At 38.4% G+C, this 24,270-nt stretch overlaps 1 pseudogene; it reads right to left on the bottom strand.

Moving 5' to 3' along the window:
- Positions 1-2,156: 2,156 nt before the first annotated feature.
- Positions 2,157-24,268, bottom strand: LOC122138067 (annotated as a pseudogene).
- Positions 24,269-24,270: the final 2 nt, after the last annotated feature.

Genomic DNA, 24,270 nt, shown 5'->3' with positions numbered 1-24,270 from the left:
AATGGCGGTTCTGGTCTTAGTGCAAAAATAGTCTCCGACGGTTCTCAAGTGAATGAAAAGATGGAACCGCAGCAGCAGGCGCCACAAAAGTGATTGCTGTTCATAAACAGTGTGCATTGTAAATAGCCTGGTTATAGATTCTGCTGATGATTTCAGATTTGGCTTCCCTGCGCGACAGATTTGAATTCAGACGTATGATTGGATTCGTTAAGCTAAAACGGAGATACAACCTAAAAGGTGTTTTTAGTGTTGTTTATATACTATTATTTTAATTTTGAATTAAACTTTATTTTTAATATTAAGGTTTTTGGGCATTTAAATGTTTGCGGTTCTTGACTTATTTATTTTTGAATATATACATTTAATGAATAATTAACCTTGCACACTAGCAGTAATATAGATAAGTGCATAGGAAAAAAACATACTAAAACTGTTATTAAATACAAAACTCAACAGTCCTGCAACACACATTACATACATACATATATATATATATATATATATATATATATATATATATATATATATATATATATATATATATAATATATAATAAAATACATATGTGCAAGTATCGAGAAAAATTTTGTGACTGTTGTTTTTAATATATACATTTAGCATTTTTTTATTTATTTGTTTCAGTTTTAGTCATTTTAGCACTTACATTATTTCAGCCAGCTGCCAAGGCAACATATCTAATTTCCGCCAGTAAGTTTTTCAGCATTTATATTTCCATTTTATTTAAGATTTAATTTGGTTAATGACATTTTTGTTTTAGTCTTAGTTAACAAATAAATACAACTAGCAAATACATTCATCTATAAAGATGTAGCCTCTCAGTCTGTCTTCATACTTATAGCTTGAAGAAGAAATCCGGCTTAAAGGAGGTGATCTGTGGAGGTGATCGGATCCAGTGGGCAGAATGTATAGATACTGGATAGGATAAGTTTGGAAACGGCAGGCTCTGAAGTGGAGCGAGGAGGAGAAGAGTGAGCATTAGTCGGTGTGAATTTATCCTCAGTCTGGCTGTTTGGAGAATTGGTCAGCTGATGTTTCTTGTCTTATTTTTGTGAAGAAAACTGCCAAGTCTCAAAGCTGTAAGGTCATTGAGAGGAAGGTGGAGGCGATTAAGAAAGAAGAGAAGGTTTTGAAGAATGGTCCGGCGTCACAACAGTTTTTAATCTTGTTCCCCCCACCGTGTAATATGATGTTTTAAGCATGAAGAACGTTTGCAGAGAAGGAAGACCGGAGAGACTGATACACACTGAGAGTCGGTAGAGTTTCTTACCCTTTACCAATCCCAACGGTTGCCGAAGTATAGTTTAACGCAAAAATGAAATTTGTCAATCATTTCCTTATGTTGCTGATTAAAAGTTTATTTTTTCTGTCTGCTGCTGATTGAATCACATTCTGTGCCTAAGGAAGTGTGCTATAATGGCCTTTCAACTGTACAAAGTCCTGTGTGGCCTCACCCTATCAGCACTGTCATGATGACAGTCTTCTTGCTGCTCCATAGTAATTAGTACGTGGTATTTACGGCCTCAAGGGACGCCCATGACAAGGAATTCGGTACTGTGTCAACAGCCACGGATAGAAGCGTGTGGTTTTAAGTTAGCACAACAGCATTTTAAATGCTTGGTAAAATACATGATAAATATTGCCATGTTCTGTACATTGCTGAAGATTGAAGTGATGTGGTCCATCATTATGTAAATAGTTCTAAGCCCATATCCATAAAACCCAGATAAGCATACACTTTGCATGCGCTCTGCTCCTACTCATACCCTTCCTAAAGACCAAGACGAGACATTTATGTAATGACAGCGCTAGCAGTGTGGTGGAATCCATGTTTGTAAAGTGACCAGGAATCAGAGCTGTCCAGCAGATGTCTTACTGCATGTACAGAAGGCGCCAGTGTTGGGTCAGCCACTCTACTTTATTATTCAAAATCTATCTCAGCTCTTTGTGTGGCACACATAACATACATACATACTACATACATAATCATAAAAGGAGGAATATGTTACCCGAAATGCTGTGCTGATCTGGGTCATATCCATCCCCACACACAACTGGGCTCATGCAGCAATCAAATCAGTCAACACTTGTCTTACAGCCTGTCACCTGTGTGGCTACGGTAACTGTAGATGTTAGCATCACCTCTCATCATTCTCGATCACCTCCTCTGTCTGCTCTCCTGTATGGTTGACTGCCACAGCCTCAGGGTGAAACACAGACTGGTCCTGCAGGACCTTTGCCCTCTTGTCCCTGTATATCCTTTGCGTGTGTGACAAAATGGAACATTCCATCCTTAAAACTCGTTTTGGTCGACTCTGGTGACTTCTTAACCTGTTACCCAAAGTATAAACATTAAACGTTGGTTGGCTTGTTTTTAAATAGCTATCGAGATATGAAGCTTCGACTAACTACTAGAGACGTCTCAAAATTGACACTTTTTAATTGTTCGGCATTCCCACAATATATAGATATAGTAATAACAATTTAAAAATAGGATAATTGTTTCATTTACAAAAAATGCTATTGTAAAAGGGTAAGGTCTTTAATTTTTAAGTTGCGGGCTATGGTTTAGATTAACCTGAATACGAGTCTTACTTTTTAGGAATAGTGTTTGGATGTTGAATTTTTAAAAACTCATAATCATTCCAAATGTTTGGGGTTGATATTTTGAAAGAAGATTTTATGCTCACCAAGGCCTGCAAAAAATGCATCTAGCTGAAATATATTACAACTTTACAATGAGAGTTTTCTATTTTAATATATTTTTAAATGTATTTTATTCCTGTGTTGGCAAAGCTTTATTTTTAGCAGCCAGTTTTCAGTGTCACATGATTTATTCAAAATATTTTTCAGTATTTCAAAATGTCATTCTTAAAAAAAAATAAAAAAATCATCAGGGAGAAGATGACAGAGGGGGTGTGTATTGTGGAATCCTCTCCCCTGTGTTTGGCAGGAACAATAATATGCTATCCTGGCAGAGAAGTGAATGGTTGAGAGGTTAAGGTTCACATGCGATACAACTGTGTGTTTGTGTGTGTGAGAAGAGTGAGAAGTGTCTTCCAGAGAGCTGACTCACCCTCACACCACCAACACTGGTATCCAACCAGCCCTGCATGTGGCGCTTGGATAGTGTGTACTCAATGTTGTGTAAACCTGGCATAATGAAGTCCATTTGAAGAGTATTCTGAACTTTTCTTTGCAAAGTAAAAGTAAGAGAGAGGTCCGAAAGAGAAAAATTGTGTTTGTTACGCCCTCGTTGGGTGTGTGTTGTGGGTAATACAGTTTTTCAGAAAAGAAGGAAGAAGGACTTGCAGAAGCACATTCAAGTGTAATTAATCTGATCTAAATTGTCCAGCATCAGTTGAGCGTTGGACAGACAATGAGATGGCAATAGAGCCTTCAGTTTAGCTGTATTTCTTTCCAAATCAAGTTTTTCACCTAAAACCAAGCTGAATAAGACCTATTAATCTTTTTTGTTATTTATTTTATTTTTGAGGATTTTAATTTAGCGAGTTTAATTTATAATTGCCTTCAATGAGGACCCACTGGTCACTTTGGATCGAACTATATCAAAACAGATTGCTCTAAATGACTCTTTAAATAGCCTACTGTTGACCTTGGATCGATGGCTAAAAAAACAATAGCAGCAATTTAGTTAGAATTACTATATCCTGAAGTACACGACCCATATCACCATAACTGAATACCGTTACAGCATTAAGGCAGTTTGTCACATTTATCTATTCCTCTGACTGTCTTCCTTCCCGTTGTTTCTAGCCGGCTTATTAAGATGTCAATGAGCCTGGGTGTCTGGTATCTTTTATTTATTTCAGACAAGAGTTGCAGATGATTCACAGTATGTACCACATGAGTCAAGCAAATCCATGCGCACAGACCAGCTAAAAAAATAGACTGTCTGACTACTTGTAAGCAAATATCAACTTACTGATTTACAATTACAGTTAGATTTTTTGCATTTCTATTTAAAACCTCACTTCTCACTTCATGGAAGAAATTAGATTTTTACTGTGAGTGGAGCTTGTCCTTGCAGTTCATACACGCTACACTAAAACACTTTACCTTTTTTTATAAGCTCACAATAATGAATCCAAAAAGTTTTGCTATGACACAGTATCTTTAGGGTCCTGATAGTTCTGACACATTTATACACCTGATTGATTGGAAAAATAATAGGCACTTCTTCAATATCGGTGTAAAAGATAGTGTAGCTCAGGATTTAAGAGATATTTTTTTAATAATTTTTTTTAAAAGCCTTAATCTATACTAGCAAAAGTCCAATAAAGCAACACCGTCATATATTTTTCTTATGTCCCCTAGTGCCAGATTTTTTTTTTCTGTGAGCAAAACTATATATCGGGTTTATAAGAACAGGTCTTTTACTCTAGCAGCTAAATTAAGATCTACAGAGGAATATATTGGACAATGTTGGAGCTATTACATGAGTCTGGTCGTAGTGCAAAAATTAGTCCCACCGTGATTTATACATGAAAGATGGTCTAAACATAGGCCTACACAATCGATACCTTTCATGAAACAGTGTGCACAAAATACCAGAAGATGTGTTCTGTGTTCAGATACGAAGCCGCCTGCATGACAGATTATGACCAGCATTAATTGATCTGAGCTAAACGAAATACAACCTGTGCTATTTTTTGTATTATTTATATACTATTATTTTGATTTTGAATTAGCTTTTATTTTTTATATTTTTCAGTTTTTTTGAAAAAAAGAATTTAAATGTTTATAATTTTTGACTTATTATATTTGAATATATCCATTTAATGAGCAATGTATAACCTTGCACACCTGAAGGTAATAGATAAGTGCATAGGGAAAACATAGCTAAACCAAGGGCCAAATACAACAAAACCTCAACAAGTCCTGCACACTACTGAGATACATACATACATACATATATATATATATATGTATATATATATATATATATAATAAAATACATATGGTGCCAGTATCGATAGTGCACGGACTGTTTTAAGGCTTTTATATATACATTTGCATTTTTTATTTATTTGGTGCAGTTTTCGTTCCATTTTAAGCACTTACAATTATTTCAGTCAGCTGCACAAATGCAACATAATATAATTTCCGTAAGTTTTTCTAGTATTTTATATTTCTTTTATTTAATATTTAATTTGGTTAATGACATTTTTGTTTTTAGTCTTAGTTAACAACAACCATACACCACAAATACATTCATCAATAAAGATGAGTCCTCCTCTCAGTCCTGTCTTCATTACAAAAAGAAAATCACTAAAAAGTAAATAGCTACAGAGTTTGATTCATCATCTCTCTCACAGAAAGGCGAAAAATACTTCCAGACAAAAAAATTTATAGCAAGGTTGTATTGACTAATGGAGCTAATGAAGAAAAAGGTTGCAAAGGCCTTGTTGGAAGGAATGGATTAGTTAAAAAGGCCCTGATATGAAAGGAAGAAGGTGAAATATTATGGTTTGACCTGAAGGCTCAGGAGATTTTCAGTTTTTTCAGAGAGATGCAGGGGATAAAATAGTGGGAGTTCAGTCTGGTGCTATAGAGGCCACCAGACAAGCAGGGAACGAGGGATGACTCTGTTTCTCATTCTCAGCCTCTCTCTGTTCTCCTTCTGGAAACATCCGGCCAATACTGCACAATTGGATGTGACAGGACCACCACAGGGACAGGAACTCACGATGCTACTGAACTACCCCCACACACACACTAATATTTGCACATGTCCCACAAAACATATAAATGTGAACGAATACTCCTGACGGCTGAAAAATATCAAAAAGACAAAAACCAATTAAGTTACATGGCCTCTTCTGCTGCAGGTTATGCTGTCCTTGCTGTGACACCATTATATAACAACACACTGACACACCTCACACACACACGCTCAGTGCTGTCAGAACAAACAAACACATACCCAGATGAACCCGCACACACCACTTACTTGTCCTTAACGCACCATTAGTGCTGGCACATAAAAAAACAACAACAAACCACTTACATCAACAGAATTTCGGAAGAGTGGTTTTGCTTTTCCAGAGACACTCACCTGCAGAAGGAACGTCCAACCCTCCCGAGGAATGAACAGGACACTAGGTGGACATGTCACTACGTCTTTCCTATGCACACACAACAATCATAAAAACATCAGTTAAAACACATAATCATACTGATCAGACAGTATACACCTATTTTAATATTTATCATTGTATTCCTGTTTGAAACCTTGATGTGAAACATTATAAATACCATTTAAGTGACTAAATCACAAGCAAACGTATGTCAGGAGGAGGCATCTGATGTTGACTTAAAGTTAATATTAAAAACCACTACTAACATGCATAAACACTGTTGAAATGTTATCCAAAAAACAAATACCCATTTTTCTACCTGACTGATTCAGTCACCCTGAAAAGGCACAGCACAGTGTCTCTACACCTCCAATACCACAACACAAAGAGTGAGGTTAAACTTTAGCCCTGGCTTTGACAAATACGCAGACTTCAAAAATAATAACTGGGGCCGCTAAAGCATGGTGCAGCGGCGTCTGTCCAAGTCAGTACATGAATGAGATCTGACTCTTACTGGGTTTTCTTTAATTAATTTTTTTCACACTGTCTCTGGGAAGAAATGTGTAAATATGCTTTGCCCTCTCTTGTCTGACTAGTGAGGGACGAAAGACTCCAATAAGATGAGGAAAATAAGTCGTATTAATCTGGTAAAGTCATGACCAGCTCTTTGAACATGAGATCTGAACTACTTTGGCTGACAGATGTCTCTAGTCTCTGGAACTGAAACCGACCCGGGCCTCATGCTCTTAAAGCGAATGGGTGCCATGAGTAGTCAGTAGTAAAACCATCATTAGTCCCCACTTTTCCTCTGGAGGACAGAACTAGCGTAGACAACTTTCATCTTTAAACCCACGATTAAGCTCTCAGGATCTGAAAAGAGCTTATTCAGTAACTTATAAAATTGTGTGTGAGTAGAGACAATGCATGCAAAGAGACAGAACATGCCAAAGGAATGTGATGGCAGCAACAAATGTGTGTGAGAACGAAAAAGAGTCTAGCAGGTAAAAGGTTTTTGTCTGAACTGAGAGGAGATTGCTGGTAGGAAGGGTCAGTTTCCTCTCTTTCCTCCCTGTCGCTTCATTACAGCTGTAAAATCTGCAAATGTGAGAGGGAAGAAAGATGAACATCTTCAAGGCCAGTCACCCACACACCACTCCAATCGTTTCTCTCTACACTCATACAGACACAAAGTGGTTCCCTCTAATGTTAACCTCGGCACGTCCGGCGCATCTTGAATTGAAAGGTATTCTCATTACTAAAACATTTACAACACTGCCTGCATGAAAAACATCTTCAAATCCGGTGCTGATCGATTGATCGTTTTTACATTATAATGTGAAATGTGAAGAGGAACATGGTGCTAGATCAGCGATTCTTACTCTCACATGACTGACAGACTCTATGTTATTACATCTCTATGAGAACCATGCAGTATCTGTTGATATGATCCTGATCCGAAGATCCAGCACCTGGTGCCTGCCAGTTTTTAGCACGTGTGTAATGGAAATGATGTGGAGCTGATCTCAGGTTATTGTGTGGCAGTAAATCTGTTTGTCTGGTTTTGATAGATGCTGGTAGTCTGGGAGAGAAAAGGGAGCTTTTAAATAGCATCACTGAGGCTCTCTGCTTCTGTGGTTGAGTAGGCTCTATTGATCTACAGTACTATAAATACAAACGAACAATAGAGTCGAGAGAGTCTCCTGTGGTTGAGAGATCAAGAGAGAGGAGAGATTATTCTTTTCTTTATATTTTGGTCATATAACTACTACATGCTCTCATGTGAATGCTTGAATTCTGGATTGTAGTCATTTGCAGCATTGCACAGTCCATTGCAAGATGCTAAAATGTGTAATCTAACCCAAGTAACCTTTCTTTTTCACAAAAGAAAATCATTTCAAATAACTCCAATATTTGTGTCCTTTGTTTTGCATATGGCCATGTATTATGACATAATCTTTAGTATAACCACAATACTGATTTATATTTGTACTTCTCAATTATAAGGTTTTACTCATTATTTATTTGAGATCCCACATGTCAAGAATCATTACAGTCTGAACATGAGACACTGAATGGTGAAAAGACCTGATTGGATACATACACCTCAAAGATGGGGAAAAATAGAGAAAACGGAGAATGAGTAAATAATGGATAGAGATGGAGGGAAAGCGCAGAGGGGGTAGCACAGTGTGTATTTGATCTGAAGCATCAGGCGTTGACTCAGCGCTGTCACTCTGACTCTAATCCTGCTTAATCTGGAACAGAAAAATGCTGCTCGCCATGCTTTTCTCACCACAAACACACACAAGGGCACCTTAATACTCATACACTTTCACTGAAACACTCTTTGAAAGTCAAGGCTTGAGATCACATCTGCCTTGCATGCCTTTTCCTCTCTGAAAACCTCATTCTTTTTCCCCCGTCTCTCATCTCTCTCTGTTTCAGATTTCTCTCTCTCGCCTTTCACACACATTATTTCAGTCTCAAGGCAGGTGATTTTGGCTAAGGTTGTGAATTCAGACCGAAGCACAGCCCAACCAAACTTCTCATCCACAGCTCAGCTGATCAATTATTCAATAGAGAGAGAGGAGAGAGGTCACAAAGCAGTGCACAACCAAAACTAAAGGTTGAGGGTGGGGGGGGGGGGACCTCTTGCTCACATAAGAGCAGAATAATTGGCAAAGACACTGATTTCAATGATCCAATCAATCCCACTCTACATTTTTTCGATGTTTAAGAGGCCCAAAAAGGCCCGCACAGGTTGAAGATTAAAAAAAACAATGCATTTTAATGTTAACCCTATACTGTGTTTTGGTATGCTAATTTCTAAGGTCTCTAAATGATCACGAGCAAAAAGATGCTGAAACCCTGCAGTAACACAAACTACTAAATGCCTTTGAAGTAAAAGGCCTGTTAGTTAATTTGGCAAAAAATGTCACCTGATCAGGTCATTGTTCATATTGTTATCGCTGTGCAAATCTTTACTGATTTTTATAAAGTAAACAAAAGAATAACTTTTATAGTTCTGCTAGTACATATTTCAAGATGAATATTTTACCCGGACTGAACTAGCGGTAAGTTTACTTGATTATTCCATATATATATTTTTTAAAATAAATGCGCGTATTATAGCACATCAGTTTTGGAGAAAAAATGTTTATTTGTATCTCCCGAATCCCAAGTCATCATTATATTGCATTGATGTTATGTTTGTGCACATATTCGACATGCTTTAAGAAGACATATGTATTGGGAGATAGAATAGTGACAGCTGATTGTTATAATGCATTATGTAAGTAATCCGCTATACAAGAGTTTTCACTGGTTTACATAAAAGCTATCAGAATTTCATCTCACTTTTTTGGTCATACATCAGCAACTGCAGAGGGCAAACTGCATATTTTTGCTCAGTGTGTTTTTTCTTTTTTAAGCTCTCAATAATGTTTTTTCCTCTTTGGGGCGTATAACGCCTCCATATTATGCCTATATCATACTATATGAGCCATTAAAGCCGGATGTCCCTCAAATATGAACACTCAAAAAAAAAATAAAAAAAAAAACAATCATGCTGATCATAGCTTCTTTTCTTTTTTTTTAATTGTTTGTCTTAAGTTTTTTCATAAACTTTCCATTTTCAAAACAACTGATTTTTTTATTAATTATTTACTAAGGGATGATTTTATATGTCAGGGTCCAAAAAAAAAAAAAAGAACAAAGATAATATTCAGAAAGTTCTCTGGCACAGAACTGGTGTATCTTGTATTTACAAGATACACCAGGTTCAATGTGCTAAAAACTTTCTGAATGAGAGTCATTACTGAATACTTATGTATGTTTCAAACAGGGTCCACAAAGAATGGGCGAAAGGGTTGGAGTGAATTCATGATCGGTTCAGATCTGCCTGCTCAGCTCGACCAACAAGCATCACCGTGGCGTGATACTAATAGTTCTGACAGCAGGGAGTGATATCTGCCAGCCCTTCAGAGTCCGATAATCCTACAAACTCACGATCAACCTGCAGAGCGTACTGCAATATGCATTGCACTCAGTGGTGCAACAAACCCACCGCACTGTTCCTCTCTCTGTTTTTCTATCACCCCCGGCACAGGACTTTTCCCTTCATTTAAACCCTCACACAAACACACACAGAGAGGCGCTGGCAACTGGCAGGAGGCGTTTGCCAAGGTGACAGAAGCCGGTCTCCACCCTGCAGGCCTCTCCCCTCCTGAACATATGGCTGCTCCATATTAACACACACATACAGTGATAGTCATAAGACAGGGATCTCCTCGCTCATCAACAACCTCACCAGACGTGGTAACCAGTTTAGTGCTCATTCGCACACCTCACTGTTGGTCTTCGATCGCGCCTCTGTTTAGATGGATTTTACAAATCCATCCGCTCAGTTTTCATTCCTCTATTCTCTTTTCTTTCTGGTCCCTCATTCAGTTAACAGTGATTTCAAATTACTGTGTGAAAATACTCAGAAATCCAGTCATATTGTGTGGGTTTGAGTACCAATGTTTGGCATCGACCGTGGGTTACAAAGACAGATGACGAGCAAAAAAAAAAAAAAAAAAAAACCTTGCAAGCTGGTGTCATCTCCTTCTGTTACTGCTGACATCACACACACCCACAATCGATATGCATCACTAACTCACAGACGCCCCCCTTCAGCTCCCTGCAGCTGTTGAGTCAGGTCCTCTTTAATTATGTGAGTTAGTAGAGGAAGTGTGTGTGTGGGTGTGTGTTCAGTGTAACCATCACAATGGGGAGGCTTGAATTTATGTATGGAAGTTTGCCGCATAAAAATTTGTTACTGTAACTGTGCAATGTGTTTGCTTCAGTGGGGTAACAGTCTCACGCACCTATTCCCTGATGTGACATTTGGGTCCAAAATGGTCAATTTTCCCCCAGGGTTAAAATGCAACGCATTATGTATCAATGAACTAACAAAGAACAATTTTATTTACAGCATTTATTAGTTTGGTTAAATTTATACGCTATACTGTAACACTCAAAAAATTGGGGTCAGTACGTTTCATTTTCAAATAGATAGTAAAAACAGTAATATTGTCAGGTATTTATTACAATTAAAACAACTTCTCTTTTAAAAGTAATTATATATCCTGATGATGGCAAAGCTGAATTTACAGCAGCCAAACTCCAGTCTTCAGTGTCACATGATCCTTCATGAAATCATCCTAATAGGCTGAGTTGTGCTCAAGAAACCTTTCTTTCTGATTATCAGTGTTAAAATGGTTGTGCTGCTTAATATCGTTGTTGGAACCTGTGCTCACATTTCCCCCAGGATTGTTCACAGAGTTCAAAAGAACAGCAGTGATTGTAAAACAGGATTTTTTGCAACCAAGTTAATGGTCTTTATGATTCAATTTAAACTCTTGACACTGTAGCATAAACATTGCAGAACAAAACTAATAACATAAAGTTAATAATTCACCTTAAAAATAAAACTGTAACTTAAGAAGAGGCAAAAATTAAAATTGTAAACTTAACTGGTACAAAAGATGAATCAATGATGAAAAAAAAAATTATGATGAGCAATGCAACATTTTACGGGAGCTTTTATCCAAAGTGACTTGAACGGAAGGAAGGATACAACATACACAATTCCATTCCAATAGGCAACACGATACGTCAAACCCAAAATTAATGACCCCCAGATATCCTTTTTTGATTATTTTTTAACTAGTTTGGTGGCAGGACATGATAGTTTTCATCATTTTTTCAGTTGAGAAATAGCAAAAATAAAGTTAACTGCCCGAAAAATTAATTCAATCCAGTTGACTACCAGTAAAACTAGATAAAATTCTAATGCTCAGGTTGCTGCCAGCTGCCTGGAGGCTTTTGCATCACTACTGTCCATCTTTACCTCACACACCAACGCCCCCACATACGAGATGCTAAAGTACGCAAGGGGTGCTGGGATGGCTCATTAAACGGACACAACAGGGGGTTGAAGCTGAAAGAGGCTATCGGGGTGAGAGTCTGTGTGTGTGTGTGTGTGGATCTCGCACTCATTAAATGTTTAAGGCTAGCAGGTGGGCTCATTAACAGCTCGAGCAACCTGCTATATTGATTCAGAGGTTTTAAAGAGGTATGTGAAAAATTAATTAATTGAGCAATGTAAGATAGAATTAACCAACCAGTCCCTCAAAGACCTTCACAGACTGTAAAAAACACTACATATATATAACATCCTTTCTCAATGATATGAACAATTTTATGTTAGGGATTTGTCGTAGTAGCAACTCATTTTATTTTCAATCACTTTTTCAAGTGGAAATTACCCCCTACTGTACACCCCTTCCCTGTGTGTCTGCGGCAGTTTCCATGGAAACAATCCTTCACGCACCCAGGGGATGGGCAAGATCCATTGCCATCCCCACAGCGGCAACCCTGTCGACATGACAACGGCAAAACATGCTGCCTCCGCTGTTTCCGAGACTGAGTAACGAGATACAGTAGAGGCCCTTAAACACACACTCATGCACTGTTCAGAATACAACCATAAACGACTGCAAATCGCAATAGCATGGACGGTGGGAACTAACTCACTTAACCTTGCTAATGGCCCTTGAAACACCCATAGACAAGGACTGAATTATACCTCAAAGCCTTAACAAATCAGAGTCATCATTTTTGAGCTCTTCAAAGTGATTTGCTGCAGGTCTTCGGCAAATTACTGAATATAACTAACTAAACTATTCCTCCCTGTGGCCAGCTTTAGAATAAACGCAGCAAGACAAAAATGTTTTGATGCTTTGAGGCACAGATGTTTCCAAAGCATGTGAGACACAGAAAAACACAGTAAGAGGTCCCCTCACATACGCTCGTCTCTCTCTCTCATTAGCACACTGTTGCCCGCATGCCCTCTCCTCTCGCTGTTTGTTGCTGTGTGGCAAAGCTTATTAAACAGAGGAAAGGCATTCCCCATGCAAAAAAAAAAAAACAATTAACATTGGCCGGGTGTTGCTTTACAGCACATCAAACCAGCACTGTGACAAAATAACACCACAACGTACATCTCATTGACTCTTAATGGGTTACTTTGGCTTGTAAAGCCTGGTTTGCTGTATGATGTTTTTTGTTCGGCTTTGATGCTCAAATGAATGCGCACTTGTTTGTAGTGGATAAACAGAATAAGCTTTTGTTAGGGCAGTCAGGCTTTGTTGAGGATTCCCTGTTTGCACGCTCCCCTTGAAAAGAAAAAAAAAAAACACATAAAGTGGAAAGATAAACAAACGTGTTGGTGGTTCAAGCAACAGTACATGCATGCATAAAACACCTGACCCAATTTTTTTTTTTGACCCAATGTGTTTTTCTGTGTAAAGTGACTCATCAAATCCAGTTTATAGACCAGATCTTGCTGCACAGTGTGGAAATCACTGTCCACAGGGGACCTGCAGCTCTGTCAAAAATCAGGTGGGTGGAAGTTCTTAAAGCTAAAGAAATGATTATGTCACTTAGCAGCTGCTCCACAGGCAACTGGTATTTGGTTTTACACCTACACAAATAATAAGATTTGTGAAAAATATGTATATAGTTAAGAAGATGTAGAAGCTAATTAGCATTTAAATTGATCTTTAGCTAACGGAAAGTCCAATACCTAAATTTAACCAACACAGACTCATATCATGATACGGTTGGTGGTGCAATAAAAACAAAAAAACTGGACAAACAAAATGCAAAAATATATTAGCATCACTGTGTAGTTAACCAGAGCCAAAATTCCCTATACTAAACTATAATATATTCTATTGCACAATGTGGATGGACCAAAATCGTTTTCATTAAAGTTGCAATGAAATGGAAATATTGACAGTACCATCCGAGTGTAAAAGATTATCATGCTTCAATTCATTAATTGTTTTCTGGTTGTTGTGATGTGGCATTTGTATATAATGATGATCTTGTAGTGGATTGTCGGAAAGGAGGTGGTGTTTAAGCAGACTAAATAATTGGAGATACATCAACAGAGAAGTCCACTGGAAGTTCGCGTTTAGGATATATTGATTAAAAAATTTTGAGTGAGGTGAAAAAAACAAAATTAATTTTAAAAATATAACATAAGCTTGCATGAACATGAAAACTTTCTCCTCATTTAAAGGCCGAAAGCTCTGAAAAAATCAATTCCATGAATTAATTTAGAGAGGACTTTTCATCAAATAGGAGGTGACTCCAGTTAACTTAACGTTGATGCAAAAAGTGTGATGAAATGTTGACAGAGCACTTCAGAAAGATCGTCCTAACACATAATGCAGCCAGTGAAGAGAGGTGACAGCATTGTGCTGAGTATAGAATATTGTCAAGACGAGTGTGCGTGTGTGAGAGAAAGACAGAGAGAGAGAGAGAGAGAGAGAGAGAGAGAGAGAGCGGGGGGTGGGGGGTGTATTGGGCATGGTTAGGGGGGCATGATAGAGGGCTCACCAAATAAGTAAAAAAAAGGAGTAGTACGGTTTTCTTGTCCCTCAACATATCTTAGAGTCTTTCCAAGATTATCCAGCAGATACCTTCTTGCACTCATTTAGTTTGCAAAGATATAAAAAAGGATCGTCAAGATCAATTAATTTCAAAGTTTCAGTCTTCAGTTGCTACACAGCACTGGCCGGAAACTCTTTCAAACTGGTCACGGAGCAGCGGGCCATCCTTATTGACTGAGACCTGCGTCAACAAATTGCATTTAATCACACATGCAAAACTCACACACTTGGGTGAAAAGCTTGATGGGATCTCTTTTTCCAACACATACAATTTCTTCCCGCCTGCTCTCTGTGTCAGCAACAAAATCTACTTAATCGTACTTCACAGAACACACAGTGACTCACAAACCCTGAAGGCTGTGTTATTGTACACAGCTTAAATTTGCAATTGACTAGAGGACCGACATGCATCAATCTGGAAGCAACACCAACCACAAACAATGACTTCTCCAATGATAAACTGGACAACTCTACATTAAGACAATTCGTTTTCTCATGTTTATTCTGAGTTTGTCTACTTGCAATTCCAAACCACTTGATGAGTGTTTTTTAATGAACATAGTAAACAATGAAGAATGTTATGCACATCACCTGATTCACATTGCCATTTATCCTGAAAAAAAAAGGTCATATTTAGCGATTCGCCCAGGAGATTAGCTCTCTGTTGTTAATTACAGTAGAAAGGCCCCCCCCCGCCCTTTTTGGGATATTACTAAAAAAAAAAATGAAAGCCAAGCGAGCAACACAAAGAAATAAAGATAGAGAAAGACATCTGTCCTCAATCTACGGTTCTTTGGTGTTATTGTCAAGGGTGTCTCTCGGTATGTCCCTGGATGGATAATTGACATCTGGCCTTATTTACAAGAAAAACACTTTGGAGATTCTGAATCCACAGGCAGCCCATGTTTTGGTTATGACTCTAAAGCCTGCAAAGCTGTGCTGCCACTAAGCAAAAACTTATTAAAGCTGCGAAAAAGGCTTCTGCCGGCCCACTTGTATTTGCGTGTATAGGCAGATTTGTATCAGAGACAAAGGAGGAGTAAGAAGAAAGCATAGCAACAGCGATGAAGTGTGTGGTGTGTTTGGTATAGAAAGATATCAGAACCATGTGCAGCCGAACCCTCTGCAGAGAGGCAAAGACTGCATTCAAGTTTTCTCCACTAGCAGGGACAGAATCCAGATTAATAAACTACACAAAACAATGTAACTACTCCACACAAATCCAATGAAGCAAGTCCAATCCAAAAAAAACACTGGATGGTAAAAATATATATGCCATTAAAATTTCACAACCTATTTGAGTAGACAGCAAAAAACTTGTTCTATCCCTGGGGCAGCTGTGACTAATGGTTAGAGAGATTGGATTTGTAACCAGAAGGTTGCAGTTTCGGTTCTCGTGCTAGCAGTAGTTGTATGTGAAAGGGAGTGTGATGAACAGTGCTCTCTTCCACCCTAAATACCCATGGCTGAAGTGCCCTTGAGCAAGGCACATGCTCCCGGTTCCGCCTGGATATATAGCTGCCCCCACTGCTCCGGGGGGTGTTTTCACTTCGTCACTGACTGTGTGTGAGCACTGTGGATGGGTTAAATGCAGAGCACACATGCTGGGTATTGGGTTTACCATACTTGGCAAATGGCACGACTTTTTAACGTCTCCATTTCATGCACACACAAAAAAAAAAAAAAAAATTTAAAAAAAACACCAAAAAAAAACAAAAACCTTTCAAAAGTTTTGAGGTCAGTAAGATTTTTTTTTTTTAAAGATGTCTCTTAGCTTCACTGCATTTCATTTGTTACAAACTAAAGTTAAAAAACAGTACAGGAACAGTGTGAAATAATCATTTACAGTTTAAAATACTGTTTTGTCATTATCTCTTTTGTCGGCTTAGATTACATGATTTTAAAATGGATATATATTATTCTAATGGCAAAGGCTGAATTTTTAGCAGCCATTACTCATAGCTTTGATGATCCCACCAGATGCCCAAACCACCAGAGACAAAGATCATTCATACATGGATGTGCCAAGTGTGAGGTGTTGAGGGAATTCTTGGAGGCCACAAATCAATGACAAATGACTTTTTTCTAAAGACAGAAGTGACGATAATGAGGGATTTATTAAATGATCTGGGAAGGAAGGAGACTTCATTAGCAGGACAGTGCTCTCTGTGTGAAGTGTAGTGGTTGCAACATTGTAAAATCGTACAGCAACGTGCATGCTCCACCCCGAGACAGACCTAGTTATTGAGTTATCGATTCGGTCACAACACTAGAGAGAGAGCAAGAAAGGAGGAATTATACAACATAATGGGGCAGCAAAGAGTTGTATCCCAGTCTCAAATGGACTTTTATTTATACAAATAGTAGGATGTGTGGGTGTTGTGCATGTCTCTGAACGAGAACCAGAGCATTACAAAATACCTAGAAAAACTTGAAGAAGAGAAAAGGGTAGACAGATCAATAGTAATTATTTTAGCACATGACTGAAAGTTGAAAGGGGCAAAGCAGAAGCAGTCTCAAGGTGTTTAGCAGCACAGTCAGCCACTCACTGTACTTGGGCTGATTTCCATGTGGAAGAAATGCATGTGGAAGAAACATGAGAAAACAAAAAAAACTTTACTGCACAACGACTATTTACAACGACAATCTATAAACTGTACAGATTATGTCATTTACTTATAAAAACATAAAAAAAACTAAATAAATAAATGGAAACCATTGGATAAAAAAGAAAGAAAGATTTTAAAACCAATAATTATAAAATATAACATATACTCCATAATAAAAATAATACAGTATACTGTAAGTTGGACATACAATATACAACAACAGAATAAAAAGCGGCATGTTTTAAAATACATACATGACAAATGCCATCCACAAAGCAGCCAATCTTGATTTGTGAAATCTGTCTGTATTTAAGTATGATTTTGGGCAGTGGATGCAGTTCTGTAGTTGTAATAGCTTAAAAACAGAGTGCAAAAAAGTCAAAAACCAAAGTTGAATTAAATAAAGCAGATACACTCCACTTTTAATTTAAGTTTTAAGAATAAGAGGTTTATAAGTTGTTAAAAAAAAAAAAAAATCCTTGGGACAGACCATAAATGTGTACTCACTTCTGTTTTTTGATTGTTTTGGGAAGCTTCCTATTCTCACACAAAGTTCATGTAAGCACAGTTTCTCAAACAAGATCTGAAAAGAAGAAGAGGTTTTGTATCAGTGCCTGGGTAAGTTCTCAAAAAAGTTAATTGATAACGCAATTATTACTAATTGAAAACTGTAATTTGATTACATTACTGATTACTGGCATGTAAAAAAGTAATCGGATTACTCATTACTTTTACTTTCAAATTACTTTGAAAACTCATCAACCCTAAAAAACAAATACTTCAAATCACAAAATTTTACGTTCTTTCAGTCATTAAATGACTGAAAAAATATTCCGCAAAGGTATATTGAAAACAGCAACTTGACTTAAATATTTAATACCTTTCTAAAACTTAACCTTCTTAGTATAAACCTGACTAATAATGAACTATGTATCTTTATATGTGCCTATACAGTGTTTTACTATACACATTTCTTGCTGAGGTGTAGGGTATATGTGTATGCTGGCTTAACTGTGTTCAACATGTGTGAGCATTAAAGCCAGAAACATCCTTAAACACCTGAAAATGGTTCTGATAACATTTGCAAACGTGTATCGATGAACTTACAGTGCATATTTGAAATGCGAACCCTTAATACTTGCTTCTTTAGTCTCACAGAGATGATGTGGGCGTTTGAAGGCTTGCGGAGACTCACGTGGATGATTACCACAATGCTGATTATTGCTGCGCGGGGTGACATTCCATTCAATTGCTGATAAGGAGCTGCAGATAATGGGTTCAGACAGGCAAGCACCTGGACCTTTTGTCGATTTCATATGGACTACTTTCATCAGAGAATATTTGTTTTAGTGAGAGCGTCCTTACTGACAGGGCAGTGCTACATCATTTAAAAAGATAGACACTTCAAGCTTTTTCATAGATATGTTTCTCATGCCTCATGTATCTCTGTGTGAACCGTATATCGCTGGTGTCCAGTTCATTTTAGTGATGTGTTTCAGAAAGAAGTTTGTGGAGACTGATGACATTGAGACGGTGACGCAAGCGCACCGTTTTTTATTTTCTTTTTGTACAAAAGCACAGATCTTTTGTTGATATGATGTGTGTGCACAAATATAAAAGTAGACCCCTAGTAAGAAAGCTAGAAAAAGCGTTTACCGTGCAGGGATTGCGCCGGCGCTTCCGTCAAGGACTTGATTTTCAAAGACAATAAATATTTTTTTTTCTTAACACTTATCTACAACGTAATTACTATTGACTTTGTAAACTGTAATCAAATTACACACATTAAAATATGTAATGCGCTACATTACCTGCGTTTTACCAGAAAAAGTAATTAGATTTACAGTAAGTGTGTTACCCATACCCACACTCTGTTGGAGGTAAAAAAAAATACAAATAAAAACTAATAATTACACTTAAACCTCAACAGGTGGATAGTGACAGAACAAAACCTAACTATAGACAAACATTTAGGGGTGAATCATAGGGCATCTAGGATATTGCTCAGAAATGGTGTCAAGGGCAGACAGCAAGCACAGTTTTAAAAGCCATTCAAAAACCCTGACCAGTCTGAGCTGAGCCCTGCTGACACCACAAACCTTTGACCTGCAGTCTGGTGAGCCTCCTGCTCCTAACGGCTTCAGCTTAGACAGGCAGCGAGAGAGCGAGAGAGAGAAGAGAGAACGAGAGAGAGAGAGAGAGCGAGAACTGGAGGAGAATAAGAGGAATATACAAAATTATAGAAAAAGGGGGAAGTGTGGAAGAGTGCAGGAGTTTTGCATTAAACCTAAATATACACAAAGCACTAGAGAAAAACAATATATGTATAATGCATATAAACCGGGAATAATAGACCTCGTGATAGAGAATGGGAAGAGATATAGAGAGAGGCGAATGCTAATGTTCTTTCTGAGAAGCAGATGCCAGCAGTGGTAGATCTGGTCATTAATATATACTACCACAATATACCCTTATTCCCCTTAGGGAAGACAGACAGATGCTGAGAAAAATCAGATCTTTATTCCACATACGGTGTATACGCGTTCCCATTGGTGAGAAGAGAGCGAGAGAGAGAGAGGCTACGAGAGAGAGAGAAAAGAGAGAGAGAGGGACACTGTTAATGCAGCAAGTCAAAATGAATTGGCTTTATTGTAAATGCATGACCAAATATAGTTCATTAGGCAGTGATATATGGCTCTCTTTCTGAATAGCTTTTCATTTCAGACTGTGAAAAGTAAACTTAAAGATATAAAGAATGAATATGCTGCGCTGAAAGTTTTTACTCAATAGATTAAGTGGCTAAAGAATTAGATAAATCAAATTCCAGTGCCTCGCTCACAAATTAGATGATTAAAAAAGAAACTGCATCTGAAACAAAGATTCAGATGGTGTAATTTGTGGCATTTCAAAATTCATGTATAACCTATAAACATGTTTGTGCACAACTACGATGGAAAAAAATGCCGGTAACAGTCAAAAAAAAAAAACAGTTTCAAGTAGAAGAATGGAAATCAACTTTATTATGTATTAATTATTATTATTTAGAGACATTAAATGAATAGATCAGGGAATGCAGCATGATGAAATTCTGAGTTTATTGTTCACTTTTCGATCTCTACAATCTGTTTTCTTAGACCTGCCAGCCTTGAGAATCACCGTTTGGTCTACGCCAGGACATAGAGCTTGCCTACACGCCCCTGAGTCTATAGACAAAAGAGAGGATAAAATTGAGGGGGAGGGGGGGAGGGAATGGCGGGAAAACTGAGGAAACAGTGTGCATTATGCTTATTTAGAAAAGATTCATTTTAATACTGAAAGCCTGTTATGAAGAAGCTTCCCACCATAGTCTGTAAGGGAGAGGACAAGTTTGAGATCACTGAGTCACGACTAAAAGAGCCAAGAGAAGGGGATTAGAAACTGGGCTTTAATCTCACCACCTGTGCGATCGTTAAAAAAATGCACAAGTAGAGTAAAGAAGAGGAAACATTAAGTTCAAACGCTGTGAGCTCTAAGTAACATTTAAGGAATTTCACAGAAAACGATTTGTAAACTAAATAATTTCAGGAAAGTCACACAGCCAATTTACATACCTTCACAAAAAGTTGTAATAAGAAGATCAGCACCAGACAGCCAATCCACACTCAACCTCCTTATTCGAATGTGGCTAGTCACAGCGTGCAGAAAACTAATCCAACTTTAAAAGCGAGTACAGGAAGAGATATGTACACACAGTTCCCAGGCTGTCCTAATAAAGTCTCTCAAGCACAAAATTTAGGCGATGATGAACCCATCATCGATACATTTACCCCTGTAGAGAAACTCGGACCAAAGGCTTCATCTGGTTACTTAATCAACCTCCTGAACAACCCCTGGAATTCTTTACATAAACAGACAATCGCGCAGTACCAGAGAAGCTTCCAATTATTAATTGTACATAGGCGATTTGTAACCCTTGAAAGGAGTTTCAAATAAACCTACCACCAAAGCATTCAGGGTCAAACCATTTCTTTGCACCAACTAGATAAACTGATCGCGCCCAGAAAACTGAGGTTTGTTATGGTTCACCCTAGCTGTTTGTCTTAGAACACCAAGGGATTTAGGGTTCTTTGTCTAGATAAGGTCTGTAAGCCAGGTGAAAAGGATTGCTGTTCCTTGGCAATTGTGTGTGGTGTGTGTTAGTTCGCGCATTGTCACACAGTGGCGAAGCGGAGCTTTCGTCATAACTACGATGCTTGTAGTCTGTACCTCAGAAACCCTGGGGATTTTTGTGTTTTTTTCTCTCATACAAACTTGAAAACTTACATTTTTTTTTTTACATAAAGGTAGACTGAGTGCATCTTCTCAACATTCCAACACGATGTAAGGTTAGGTGCTTTTATAAACCACTACCCTGGAGCCATTGAGTACAGGAGACGTTCATATTGATCCTTACGAATAGACCACTTATTTACACTTGTGCCGCTGCCTTGTCGTACCAACCAGTTTCACACAGAATAACCACGTGTCAGCAGAACATTGTTTGTTTTCAGGGACTAGAAAATATCACAGTCCAATGATCTGTGCTTCTGAGACGAGTGTTGCAGTGACAGGAAAGAAAACAGAAGCCTTTACACCAATTTTAAAATACCTTTTTCACTTTAAGAATGAAAAGCACAAAGGGCCAGGATGGAGCTAACGGCTTGTGTCAGTGCAAACCCTCTTTTTTTGTCCGCCTTGTCTTGCTCATTATGCTCAATATGCTCCTGTATTTCGTTAGTGGATTACCCCGCATCTGATTATCTCTGGCTCTGCTTGTTTTGCGACCCTATACTAATTTGTGCCACTCTTGGTAAATTGCATTTATTCTTTATGGATATGAGCAAGCTGTGTTCATGTTCTTTAATTTGAATTTATTGTCAGTAGATCACCTGCGAAACTTTTCACACTCACAGTAGCTTTTATTTGATTGCTGTCTCACACTAATTTGCCCTATTTGGTTATTCCCGAGACCCATAATCTTAAAACAGCAGATAAATATAAAACACAGTGCATAAAAAACACAGAAAAACCCACCACCCAACAATTTCTGACCAACCACTGAGAGAGGTGCATGCTTTTTTATAAGTCAAGAATATGATGATTTTAAATCTGCTACTCCGTTTCTTGGGAAGTTCACAAGGGAAAAATATGAAAATGGCGGTGGGGTTGAGAAAAAAGAACAGAAAGAGGAACATACCTGTGCATGAGGGCAGAGCTCCAGTGCAGGTGTGGCTGGCTTTGCTCTGCGACTATCCAGAAGAGGCTGCACAATGTCCTGAGTATGCCACTTGGTTGAAGGCACATCTGGGTCACTTTTCTATCCGAGGCTCAGGCGCCGACATGCTCGTCTGGCCCCATCCAAAGCCTCTTGTACTGTGACCAAATCCTGCTGCTAGTTTAAAGGCCGCTGTTTCCAGCCACCACCATGGGTTTGGAATGCGTTCTCCCCTCTCCGTGGGGGTCTTACCTAACTCAAGCATCTGCAGCAACCTGAGGGATAGACATATAGATATGAAGATATAGTCTTATAAACTCAGCCTGCATTTTTTCAAGTAACAAAATTGAAAGTTAAACTACTCTCCACTCCCGCGATTGAGGTTGCCTGCTAAAGGCTGTGTCCTTGGAGCTGGATTACCTGTTGTTTAGCGTTAGAGAACAAGGTAAGGCACTTGAGTCTAATTGTGGTTGGGTCAAGAACGGTTTTCTCTCTGAGCAGCAGCTTCTGCTTGCCCCCTCCCAGCCTCTTCAGTATTTCCTCAATCTGCTTCATCACCCTCTCTTCCCCCCCCATAAGGAGCTCTGCATCCTGGGCCAGATGCACAACTTCGAAGGAGTCCTTCTGGCCGGAGAAGCTGGTCACGAACTTCTGTTATTTTGCCTGGAGGGTGCAGTACTTTTGCCTGGCTAACTGAAGGCGAGGTCACCCCGCACCACGGTGATAGTTCGGAGGCAGGCACAGTCTGCATTAAAGCAAGGCGGACTGGGTCTAACATAGGGGACTGAGTTTCAGACCTGGGGGGGGAAAAACAAATTTGAGAGGATCTCAGAGCGTAGAATCAGGCTCAGATGCCTCCCTCACCGTTGAATAGCACATAGACTCTGAAGGGAAAGAAAATTAGAAACATTTAGAGGTATACTCAGTTCAAGGGACAGAGAAAATATTTATCATTAAAAAAATGTCAGACACACAAAGTTTATTCTCCTTGCAATGTGTTTATCTACGCATACAATGTGCCTTGGTACATGTTTTCTGCGTAGAACAGGGTTAAAAGCGGCTTCTGTTTCCACACATACAAATTTAAAGTAACAGCACAGTGCTGCTGATGAATAACTAGTTTAAAGATACATATCAGTAACAGTAAGTAACAGTGCATTTCAGGCATAATAAGAAACTCTAGAATAGCTCTTACTTAGGTTGGAAATATAACCTGAGATTAAGAAGCTTTTTGAAAATAGTTTTTTTTCTCATATTGAACAAATTATTTTTACTAAATCGCTTAAAACTCAGTGTATACTTACTGTTTAAAAATTTTGGGGTTGGTAAGATTTGTAAATTTTTTTGAAAGTCCGATTTACACGCAGCAGAGGCTGGATTTATTTGATCAAAAATACAGTGAACAGTAATATGGTTTCTATTGTAGTATATTTTTTAAACTTGCTATAAATGTTAATAAGCAACACACAATAATATACTACTCTTTAAATGTTTTGAATGGCACTGGGTATAGAGCATTTATAAACCAATCATGAAAAACTATAACTTTTAATTAATAGTCCCTCTGTGCTGCTGTTTCAGTAAGCTGGATGAGCCACTCTTTTGCTGCCTTCTGGCCATGCCTCCTTGCCGCCCTCTCTTTCACCAGCTGGTACTGTGGCCACTATGTATGCCCATGCAGTTGTGCTATCTCCCTTCGCCCCTGAGCGCCACTAGTCCCTCATTCCTCTTCTTCCTCATGCTCACTGCAACAGCTCAGACTGGTCCGCTGGCAGCTGGTGGATGTGGAGGTTCTCCCATCATGT

This window comes from Cyprinus carpio, chromosome B7 (assembly GCF_018340385.1).
Source record: "Cyprinus carpio isolate SPL01 chromosome B7, ASM1834038v1, whole genome shotgun sequence".
NCBI classification, from domain to species: Eukaryota; Metazoa; Chordata; class Actinopteri; order Cypriniformes; family Cyprinidae; genus Cyprinus; species Cyprinus carpio.
The sequence above is the reverse complement of the archived record's forward strand: the minus strand, read 5'-3'. Positions and strand labels throughout refer to the sequence as shown.